This window comes from Gossypium arboreum, chromosome 2 (genome assembly GCF_025698485.1).
Source record: "Gossypium arboreum isolate Shixiya-1 chromosome 2, ASM2569848v2, whole genome shotgun sequence".
NCBI lineage: Eukaryota > Viridiplantae > Streptophyta > Magnoliopsida > Malvales > Malvaceae > Gossypium > Gossypium arboreum.
Window position 1 is genome coordinate 4,846,606 of NC_069071.1, and position 13,260 is coordinate 4,859,865.

The following is a 13,260-nucleotide window of genomic DNA, read 5'->3' on the forward strand; positions in this document are numbered from 1 at the left end:
GAATTATCTTTTCCATGAATATTCCGACAGTGTGCGTAGAATAATTAATGTTGGGAGTCTGAAACGATCTGAAATGTATAAAAATTGAAAGTTTGGACCGATCATTGATTGATTCAACACGAATATGTAGATTTGAAAGCAGGCAGCAGCGTCGAGTTTGTAAAATAATTTTTATTGTAAGGTATAATTATATAGTCATAAGACACGTTGCTGTAAAGCCATTTGTTGAAAGCTTCGGTGCCCAACAGACTGTATAGCAGCAACAGCGGCTGCTACGCAACCGCAACACCAGTAGTAGGTTTGGTTCATTTGGACGCCTTTCTTTTTCTTCTTTCTTTGTTTCCTACTCCACCATCAGGGATAGTAAAATCCCAATTACTCAATGCTTTCGGTGAATGTATCCAACAACTCCTTTTTTTTAGAGATATAACTAAATTAATTTGAGAATAAAATTAATATTTATTGTTTAAAAATATTTATACTTAAAATATAATTATGTTTAAATATTAAATATAAAATATAAAATTTTGTTATCACCCACAGGTGAAAGGTAATCTGAGAAAAATAATAAGAATAGGTTTAGATGGACATTACGTTTACTTACAGTTAGTATAAAAGTTTAGATGGACATTATATTTACTTACAGTTAGTATAAAAATAGTAGCCACAGTGAGATTAGATACTATAATGATACTGTAGCGTGAAACAAAAAATAAGTTAAATGTACTAGACTGCATCCTATCGCTTATCCAAACTCACCCTAAGTCTAACATTTAGCCATCTTTAGACTCTAATGTTGTCAAGTTAGCAATAATACTATAATTAAACAAAAAATTTCCTTTTCCTTTTGACGGAAAATTTTCAAATGGATATAGTACGGATATTTGACAAAATTACATAAATATAAGAAGTTTAATGTTAAAACTAATTTTATGTATATAATTAAATTAAAATTAAATATACCGATTGAACTTCAATTTACTTTATATTATTTCTTAAAATCGTCAGTAAAACTATTATTATATGCAAAATAAACAAGACTAAAAAATGTAGTACAAGAATGAACAAAAACTTTTAAATTTGAAGACTTATTAAAAATGGAAAAATAAATAAAAAAAATATAAAATTTAAGATAACACGTGTCTAAATCGACACGTGAAATTATTTATTATTCTAAAATACTTTCAAAACAAAAACAGATTAAGAAGTTGACGAAAAATCACCTACTTTTCAAAAAAATTACTGGTAGTTGATAGAGTTTTAGCGAATAACGGGTACCGTCATCTATCCATTATAACTTGTAAAGACATGTGTAATGAATGAAAAAAATAAAGAAATAAAATATTGATAAGAGAGAAAAAAGGTGAATAATAATCAACTCGAAGACTAATACTATCACTTTATAATACAAAAGATAAAAACAAACGACTTAAAAAAAAGAATTTAGGGTTTTTCTAAACTCATGCCAAATAATAGAAATTTTAATATTTATAATAACATATTTTAAGACTCCAACATGATTTAAATGGCTTTAGGTTCACACTTTGCATCTTTTGCTGACTTTTGAATTGATAATATATGCATCATTTAACGGCATGTGACATCACACGTGATAATGACTAACCCATGCAAAACGGAATTACAATATTATATTTTAAGTATCCTTTTTTCTACCTATAAATACATCATGAAAAAATAAATAAGCGGCTGATGAGAAATATCCTACTATTCATCCATATATCACAAGACACGTGGAGAATACGTGGCACCCCACGATGTCTTCTTTTAAAATAGTAACATGTTGGCAACTTTGCATCATGAAATCTTGACGACTTAAACTTGATTTCGATCATTATCAATATCTTTACACGTCATCTGCAATGTATATATATACGAGTTTAGCAATTTTATTTAAATAAAAATATCAACCCTAAGAATATTTGTTTTCTCATTTTTCTTTTCAAATAATATTATCAATAATTTGATAATTTTTTGTTATACACGTGGCACAAGTTGACTGCTTTAATTAAGTCACGTCCCACATTGAGATTTTATTTCTAGTATGTTTAATATATGTATAAATCCCCATTCACGTCCGATTTTGTTCTCGAAATATAAAAAAACTCTTCAAAATATCATTCAACTGAAAATTAGTTAGATTTCCAATAATATAAGATATTATTCCTATGAAGGAGTTTTATACTTGATTCTGTAAAAAAGTTTAAGCGTAGCTCAAGTATTATTATACTTGCAAGTATGTAGCCTATATGTATTGGTGACTTATACAATTAACATTACGTACTATGGTAACACATCACATCTCTTTATCTTCACTAATTAAAACACTCTCAATTTCATAAATTCAAACTTACATCAAACCTTTTAAGACAATCTTTATATAAAAAAATTTCATCATGAAAATAATATCTTCAATTATTCGCATAAAGTTCCATTATTAAGACAAAACCCTCAAAACAACAATTTAAAATATTTAAATATCAAAATAGGTATAAAAAATCACATCATGCATTATAGGTAAAGTAAAAATAAAATGCATTAAATAATTTGAAAAAAATCAAGTGGTGATGATGTAGGGCTTAGATTCCATAGAAGAGATCCTAATCATCGTTCTTATCTTGGCTTCATCTTGGGATATCTTTTCCTTTTTAATAAAAAAATGGTAATTAGTACTTTAATATAGTAATAATTAAATTTTATATGATAAGATTAAAAGACTGATGGCGTAATCACTGCCTCTGACCATTGACTGAAAAGCACGTGCGCTGCATCTTTTAATTCAAATGTTTTCGGTCGACGATTTCGGTGACGCACGTGCATTCTCTGTCCCCGACAATTTATAATAATCATGTCTTCCATGTTTATTGTTTAACCCTTTTTAATCCTCTATAATGTAATACTAATATTTAATTACACATTTCTTATTATATATGTATATATTTATATTTTTCTATATAAAATAACAAAATAATATAATATTTATATTTTTCTCAACTGAGTTGATATTCGATTAACTCATAACATCAACTTAATTAAAACGTACTTCAAGAATAATAGCTAAGTTATATGATTAGGGTAGGAAAAACAAATCTAGAAGGACTAAAACTATAATTAGAATAAATTTTGTTTTTTTTACTAGTTAGCTGTAAAAATGGATCTAAACTGGGGGGCAAAAAAAGTGATTCTTTTTCTCCCTTTCTTGTGAAGTATCCAAAGCAAGTTGGAGGCATAGACTTTGATCTAAAGTTTTCATTGCATTTTTAATAAATAAAAAAAGCTAAAGCTTTTACCATTTGACCATGCTTGTTGTATGCATTTGTATAAGGATTGTACTCTCTAAATCAAACAATTTTGATGTCAAGTTTGAATTTTGCAAATCCTTTTGTCGGTTTTGGAGCATTCTGTAATTTAAAATTGTTATATCACGTGAGATTTCAAGAGATTAATGATAATTTATAGTTTGTTATTACAATTACAATCATATTGATCACAATAATAAAAATATAGTGCGTAAAAAAATTATACCGATCAGTTTTAAATCAGAATAAATTTAGACTCAAATTCGAGCTTTTAATATTTGAGGTATCCGTGGTTATCAATTATTCCAAAGTTTTTATTAGATTAATTGGGTATAATAATTGGTGTTATTTATGTTAAATAGATTTATATTTGATGTCCTTGTAATTTACACAATGTATTCATGGTGGATAAATTTATGCAATTAACAAAATAATGAAAAATAATTAAATTTAAGTGTCTTCATTTTATTTATATTCATTAACAGGTTGGTTTTTTAAGCAAAAGATTGAAGTGGGCTACTTTTTTCTTAAATCGTTTAAAAGTGAGTTAATGGACGAAATTACATTGCAGATTTGGGCCGAACCTCTAAAAATAAATCAGACAAGTTCTTTAGTTGGGCTTGTTTGAGAGCCCATAAAATAATAAAAATAATTTATTAAGTATTGGAGATGCGGGGAATCGAACCCCGTGCCTCTCGCATGCGAAGCGAGCGCTCTACCATATGAGCTACATCCCGGGACAACGGCATTTATTTAAATATAATATTTTTAATATGTTAATAATCTCGCACTATACAAAATCTAAAACTACAAAATATTATATTTAACTAATTTTAATATATTTTAATATATAATGTTTTTATATTATTTTATTTAATATCATTATTCTTATTTTATCAATTTATACAAAATAATTACAATATTTTAAAACAATGATTTTCAAAAAACTCTAAAATATCCAAACCAACCCTTATATATATATATATATTCATACAGTGGCAGAGGTAGGGGGTTGGCAAGGGCCCCAGTCTCCTATAAAATACAAATATTTCTATTTAAACTCTTTATAATTTATAAAATTTTAAATTAGTAATAGTAAAATTGTAATTTAACTCCCTAAAAATAATAAAATTTTGATTTAATTCTTTAAAATTATAAAAATATAGACTATTAAAATAATAAAATTATATTTTACTATCGTAAAATTTACAATTTAATTTCAAGCCCAAAAAATTGTCTAACTCTGCCACTATATTCATAAAAGATGTTATAAGAAATATTCTTAGATGAAAATAATAGAAAAATCCTATGTCCATTTCCGAATCTTCCAAATAACACTTCTTTTCTACCTTCAATATATTCAACAGCTACTTCCATTTTTATAACTATGTTTTTAAATATATATATATATATATATATATATATGAATTTTAATGCTCTAACAAGAATAAATATTAATAGTTTAATATTTGAAGAAAATTATTTGTAGCCGAAAAATAAAATCAATTAACAGAACTAAATATATATATATATATATATATATATTTGGATGATGCAAAATGTCATTGTTTTCCAAAAGAAAAACAAAAAATAGATGTTACATATAATATTATTATATTAATTTATGAATAAAATAGCAAATAATGGTCATGCATGACGACACAATTTGACTCAACTAAGCCATTCTCTCTCTCTCTCTCTCTCTCTCTCTCTAAGGTTTAAAGTCTAAATTTGCATGAATATTGGAAATTTCCTTATACTTTACTTTTATTGATTTTTATTATATTTTCAAAAAAATAATAAATTCTCATTCATGGTTGGATTTTACAACTAAATTTTGAATTTTATTAAATCTTATCATCAACTTTGATTTTTAAATTAAAATTTACTACTATTAATTTTGATGATTTAAAATATAATTTAATAAGAAAAATTCTTTCAAATACTTTATTTTAAAGAAATATATTTAACAAATAAAGTTAAGGATTGACAAGTATTCTATAAGGAGTATAGTTAAATATTTTTAAAAAATGAGACATTTGAAGAATAAAAAATACATTGTCAATGTACCAAATACTAACTCTTATTATTTGATTCAAATTCAAAAAAAATCATAATTTTAAAAACTCAAAAATATATAAAAGACATTTAAATATAAAAATTTTAAAAATTTTGAATTTTTGAATTTGGACTAAATTGACAAAATATGCAAACATTGAGGATTAAATTTGTTAAATATTTTTAAAATTAGGACCAACCTGACAGAATGTGTAAAGTGTTAATAGCTAAATTTATTATTATACCAATAAAAAAACTGCCACATCAACATTTCGTTTAGTGACCAAGGCATTTTAACGATGGAGTGATTAAAAATGACAATTAATCTAATGGAAGTGACTAAATTAACAAAAACAAAATTGTCGGCCAAAATAGGAATGCATTAAAACTTAGTAACTTTCTAAGTAGTTTAACCTTTAAATTTTTTTAGAATTATTATTAAGAAAAAATTTAAAAGTATCAATTTGATATTTTGGTTATTAACCTTTAAATTAACATGCTGCATCATCCTATGAACGGACGTTAACGGATGAGTGACCAAAATGTAATATTTCTATAACTTAAGTGACAATTATATAACTTTTGAAAATTAGGTGACTGAAATGTAATTTCAATCAATGGTTAAAGACAATTGGTGTAGTTTATCCTTAAAAGTATTAAGACAAAATTAGCTTTATTTTATTTTGGTTTAGGGTATTAGTCTATTAATGAACATAAAAAAAGAAGCTATTGCCTTCTTCCTAGAGGTGTTCATGGACGGGTTCAAGCCATGTCTATACAAGGTATCCAAACTAATTTTCCAAGCTCAAGCCCAGCCCGACTCGAAAAATGGGCTTTCTTTTTTGCCCATGTCTGACCTAATTTAAGAAAGGTAATTCTAGACCCGTGTCAACTATATTTGATTTTTTAGATTAGTTTTATTTAAAAATATATTTTAAAAATATAATACACCAAATGCACTAAAAAACTAAAATAAAGGTTTTCTAACACATTAAAAATATTTATATTAAAAACACTACCATAAATATAATAAATATTTTATTATATTAAAACACAAATAAATATAATAAATATTTTATTGTATTAAATATATTTGTTAAAATTTTATATTTTGGGTTGTGTTATTTAGTTGGGTAAGATTTTCTTCTTCTTTTTTTTTATGTTTTTGGGTAATGAGTTTAATTGTTATAGAGTTAGTAATTTAATATAAATATATATAATTATTATATTTCTTATAACATAATATATTTAGGTCGGAGTTGAGCTAAAAAATCTTGCCTAAGGTTCAACTCATGTATAAAACGGATCTTAAATTTTATCCAAACTCATTTTTTAAGCGGTCTATTGGACCTGGACGAGTGGCCTGGCCCAGGAGTATATACATGATTATATATACATTTTTTTAAAACAATTAGTCAAAAACAAGTTTTATATATACAAGATTTTATATGTGCATTATTATTTGAAATAATTTTAAAATTTTAAAATTATCAATTAAAATTTATTATTAAATATTTGATTCAAATATTTGTTAAGAATAAAGTTTATTATAAAATTTAAGTTTGTTCGAGGTGTTTGTTTTAATTTATTAATATTATTTAAACATATATTATGATATTTCACTTCTATTTAACTCCACTCATAGTGTATTAAATAATATTTTTATAAATTATTATAGTTTATAAATCAAGGTAGCTAAGACCTTTTTTCTACCAAGATCGATACGCACTGTATCGATCATTCTATTGTACCGTTTCAAGTTTATCGCTATTTTATATATGTGTATAAAAATATTTACAAATATCAAATAATGAGGTTAAATAAATTTTAAAAATAAAATTTTTGTTGAATTGGTAAAGAAAAGATTTTAAAAATGTTAGTAGCATAGGTTCAAATATCACCATACATAAATTTTAAGATAAAAGAACTCATTAATTATATAAAATATTCTTTAATAAAATTCGCAAATGCAATCCATCATTAAATAAACTCTAAATAAACAACCAAAAAATATATTCCATAAATAATTCAACAAATTCAAGTAAATAATAAAATTTAAATTTCAAAATAAATTTTAAATTGATATTTTTATAAAAATAAATAATAAAAAGTAAATTTAAAATTAAAATTATTTTTACGAATAAATAATAAATTTTAAACAAAATTTTTAGTACCGATACACCATATTCCGTCGGACGAGTGAAATCAACTAGTACAACCGGTACCGATTAAAATTTGCACCAGAATGAAACTTAAAGTTTATTGTTCCGATTTATTACCGAAACAGAGCGCTTCGGTCGATATGGGTTGTACCAAAAGGATACTGACTACCATGTTATAAATAATAGACATAATGACTTATTTAACCCTCTAACTTTATAAAAAAAATCATTTTAACCTCCTCTTTTAGCCCTTGACTTATTTGACTTTTTTTTGGTTAAAAAGTCATACATGGATTGCCATGTGGATGACACATCAACATTTAATTAATTTTTTTTAAATTATAAAATATATATATATTTTTATAATTTTGTACTTATTAATAAATTTAATGTTTTTTAATTTATAAAAATAAATTTTATATTTTTGAATTTTTAAAATTTTAAAACATAAATTAAATGATGGCGTGGCAACCCACTGTATATCTTATTAACAAAGTAAAAAAAAGTTAAATTTTGTAACGACTCGAATTTTACCGTTACCGAAAAATGTTTTTTTGGGTCTCCGTTTCTGAAAAATTGATTCAGTAAAGTAAAATGAGTAATTAATTAGAGTTTAATTAAGTGAATTTAATTTAATTAAGAGTAATTAAGTAAAAGGACCAAATTGAATAAAGTGTGAAAGTTGAATTATATATTAAAAGAAAATAAAAGGACTAAAATGGTAATTATACAAAAGTATAAATTGAGGCGGTTTATCGTGAAGAAAATCTAAGATTTTTTTATGTTTAGTATATTATTATATTATTATATTATTATATTATTATATAATAAAGATATTTAATGTTTTAATTATATTATATTATATTATATTATATTATATTATATTATATATAAACTAAAGAAGCAAATGAAAGGAAATAGAAACAGAATGAAACAAAACAGAGAGCAGGGGAGAAAAAGAAAGAAGGGGAGAAAAGGGAAAATTAAAGGTTTGAAGCTTTAAGCTTTAATAGGTAAGTCAATCAAGCCCTTTTTACTTAATTTTGATGTTTTAGAAGTTTTAGAACAAAGTTTTGATGAAATTAAGTTGATATTTTGATAGTTATTAGATTTCTAGATATTGTCTATGTTAAATAAAATGATGAATTAAGGGCTAAATTGATAGAAATTCAAGTTAAAAATGATACAAGGATTGAATTGTAAAGTGATTCATAAGTTTTATGCTTTAAGGACTAAATTGAAAGAATTTCAAAATTATGGTTTTATGATGAAAAATAGATAATTATGTCTAAGTTTGGTTAAAAATTGAGTAGAAATAAAGTATGAATTAAGATAGAAAAATAAGTGAATTTAGTTAGAATTAAATTGAAATTAAAGTAAATCAACATTTTGTACTAAGACTATTTTGGACAGCAGCAGTAGTCTAAGTTTGAAAAATCACCAAAAATTGTAGAAATTGAATTAGAGGATAAATAAAATATGGAATTAAATATTATTGAGTCTAGTTTCTTATAGAAGAAACGATATAAACAATTGAATTGTAAATTATGATATATAATGAATTTTGTGAGACAAGGTCAGAATGAATTCGGGTTCCCCTATTCTGATTTTGGAAAATCACAAAAAAATTGAAGAAAAATAATTAGAGGCTTAAAGTTATATGTTTAGAATCCCTAATGAGTCTATTTTCAGGAGAAATCAATGGGAATATTATCCGAGTTCTGTACTGTGAGATAATTAATTTTTAGTGAAGAAGGGACGAAACTGTCAGACAGCAGAATAGGGGTGAATTTAAAGAATAAACTGTACTTAATGGCTAAACTAAAAATTCTGAAAATTTCATTGTAAGAAGATTTGTGAGTCTAGTTCCAGGAAAAATTAGCGGATCTTAATTTAGAATTCTGTAACTCAAGATATGAATTAGTAATGTATTAATGATTATGAATTGTATTAATTTCGTAGTCAATGTGGTACCGGAAATCTCGGCTAAGAAAGGACAAGACAAAGTCAATGGGAGTTAGCTCGAAAATTACGGTTTGTATTTCTATAATCCGAACTTAGTTATTATTTGTTATATTTATATACATATGGCAATTGTTAGTGTTAGAATTATGATGTTTTACAATTGGAATGGATTGATTTTGGTATGCAATGAATTTATTGAATTTATATTGATTGAAATTATTTTGATTGAATTTATATTGATTGAATTATATAATATACATGATTTATGTAGAAATTTGAATATTGAATGAATGTTATATTGAAAAATATATTGATTGGAAATATGAGGAAATTGATATGAATATATGAGATTATGATATTTGAATATTTATTGAAAAGTGAATTGAATTGTATTGAATTATGAATTAATGTGAATAATTGAAATATATTGTTGAATTGAATGAAATTGTATGAATTGTGAAAATGGGTGAATATATGTGATTATCAGAATGGTATATTGATGAAAGAATTATTAAATCGAGAAAGTGAATGAAATACCCTATTAACTAGTCGGGCTGAGTCAGATATAATTGGCATGCCATAGGATCTGGAAGTGTACGGGATTTGCCGGATTTATCGACCAGGCACTTTATGTGTCGTATTTCAGGCACCTCGTGTGTCGTTTTAGGCACTTTATGTGTCGTATACTGATCAAGTACTATGTAGCGTTTTAGGCACAATGTGCCGTACTGGTGTGTTTGGGTTGGAATCCGTGTATCCGTCAAAGTTTAGGTTTGTTAATAGGGGTAAATAAGTGAAAGATAAATGGAATAAATTTGATTGATGAAGCTATTGAAATGAAACGAGAAATTGAATTGAGAATTGAAAATTTAGATATGAAATTGAAAATATGAACCAAAGGTTCATGAAATGATTGGAGTTCGAATTGATGATATATGATGCCACTTGATGAATTGAAATGTGATTTGAGATATATGAATTGTATGTATATACTGAAAGCTATCAGGGATAGTAAGTTGATATGATATATGTGACAGCCTAAAATTGACCCTAGTCGGAATGTGGTTTCGGGACCACAAAATCGAGGCATAAAAATAATTAAAAATTTATTTTGATGCCTATGATATTTGTTAATTTGTGTGTGACATTTTGATGTTTTGATTTAGTGTTATAAATCGAATTTCACTAGAAAGGACCTAGTAGTGAACTTTGAAAGTATGATGGGAAATGTGTGATGACTAGTTGCTCATGCATGCAAAAATAAAGGATTTGCATGTCAAATTTCCCCAACATGAAGTGGCCGGCCATGGCAAGAGAGGATGGGCAAAACATGTCATGAAACATGTTTTGTTGGTGCATTAGGAGAACTAATAAACTGTACCAATTGGCCAATAAAATTGTAACACTGAACCCGAGACCCGTTGCGATTGTCGGACACGAGGGTTAACAAGCCAAGTCCACATATTTGCCCACCAATTTGACATTTCGGTCAGGCTGGAAAACTGCGTCACCGTCGCCTTAAAAATCATATCTCGAGTTTCAAAACTCGGAAACTGGTTTCAGTAAATTTTCCACAATTTAGACTCATATATCCATCCATGGATTTATTTCTAGAATTTTTGGTCGGGCCAATTGGTACAGTTTATTAGTTCTCCTAATGCACCAACAAAACATGTTTCATGACATGTTTTGCCCATCCTCTCTTGCCATGGCGGCCACTTCATGTTGGGGGAAATTTGACATGCAAATCCTTATTTTTGCATGCATGAGCAACTAGTCATCACACATTTCCCATCATACTTTCAAAGTTCACTACTAGGTCCTTTCTAGTGAAATTCGCATTTATAACACTAAATCGAAACATCAAAATGTCACACACAAATTAACACATATCATAGGCATCAAAATAAATTTTAATTATTTTTATGCCTCGGTTTTGTGGTCCCAAACCACATTCGACTAGGGTCAATTTTAATGTCACAATATAAATGAAATTGACTGTTATTGAAATGAATTAAAATGGAATATGATTAATAAGTGTATAGTTGAATATAGTTTAATGATATTGAATTGTGAATAAATTGAGGAAAGCTATACCGAATAGTAAGTGAAAGAACGGAGTAAATAGTAATGGATTTATTTAAGAATTGAACAATTATGTTATTGTGTTTATTATATGAACTGTATAAAATTTATATGGTAAGTAGTTGAAATTTATCTATGAATAAATAATTGCATAACGATAATTGTTATTATGATCTTAAGTATTTGTTATATTATTAAATGTTCGGATTATAGAAATACCATTGAGTATACCATACTCAGCTGCACGGTTTGTTTCGTCATGCAGTTAAGTAAAGATAGTACATTGAATCAAGATCCCGTGACGATCCCGAATTCATTAAGGTAAAGTATGTTGAGTATTGATAATGGCATGTACCAGGATGTTTAATGAGAGTCATTTAGGTTGTAAAAGTATTGATGAAATGAGTAAATTATGGTTGGCAACGGTATGTAATATGAATTTTGAAATTTACTAAAAATTCATAGTGATTCTAAATTAGTCCCGAATTGAAATTACTGTTCATATTGGACCGCGAGGGCCCATTAAAGGGACGACATCTTAAAACTAGGATGTGTGTGAATATTTATTTTAATTAATGACCGAAATTGGACTGTACTGACTGGTAATGTCTCGTAACCCTGTTCTAGTGACGGTATAGGGTTAGGGGACGTTACAAATTTTTCATCCATTTTGAGGTAATTTGATAAAAAAAACATGTTTAAGGGTTAAAAAAAGCAAAAAAATAAACGGAGGGCTAAAATGATTTTTTTTTATAAAGTTGGAAGTCCAAATAAATCATTATGCCTAAATAATAAATATTAATTTAGCTAAGTGATATGAGATTAAACCTGCTCATGGGTTAAGCCACTTGTCCAGGCCCAAAGGCCTACATGAAAAATGGGAGGGTTTGGACAAAATACGAAATCCAAAAAATGGGCTTAAGTAAAATTTAAGGTCCATTTTCTACATGGGCCGAGTCTTGGGAAAATATTTTTGACCCGAACCCAGCCCAGCATGAATAATATGTTATAAAATAATATCATATTAATTATATATGTTAAATAATAATAATAATAATTTATATTTATATTTATATTAAATCACTAATCCAATAACAATTAAACTCATCGGCCAAGACCTAATAAAAACTTACCCAACTAAATAACCCAACCCAAAATATAAAATTTTAAAAATTATATTTAATACAATAAAACATTTATTATATTTATTTGTGTTTTTAATATAATAAAACATTCGTTATATTTATAATAGTGTTTTTAATATAAATATTTTTAATATGTTAGAAAACTTTTATTTTAGTGCATTTAATGTATTATATTTTTAAAATAATTTTTAATAAAAGTAATATAAAAAATCAAATATAGATAAATTAAGTTGGATTCAAGTTTACTTTTTCAAATCATACTAAATTTGGATAAAAGAATAAACTATTTTCGAACAAAGACGAATCCAGAATAAAAAATAAAAATAAAAATAAAATCCCAGCACATGAGCACTTACTGGGGATAAGTTGTTCCAACAAATTTCCAATCTCATTTCGTGTTGTTTTAAATTGATGAATAAATGTTTGATTATTATATAGATTTCGTGTTTAATATTGATTGAAGTATAATTAAAATATTATTTAAAAAATATATTTTATAAATTGTTTGCATAGAATTGGTGCTTAATT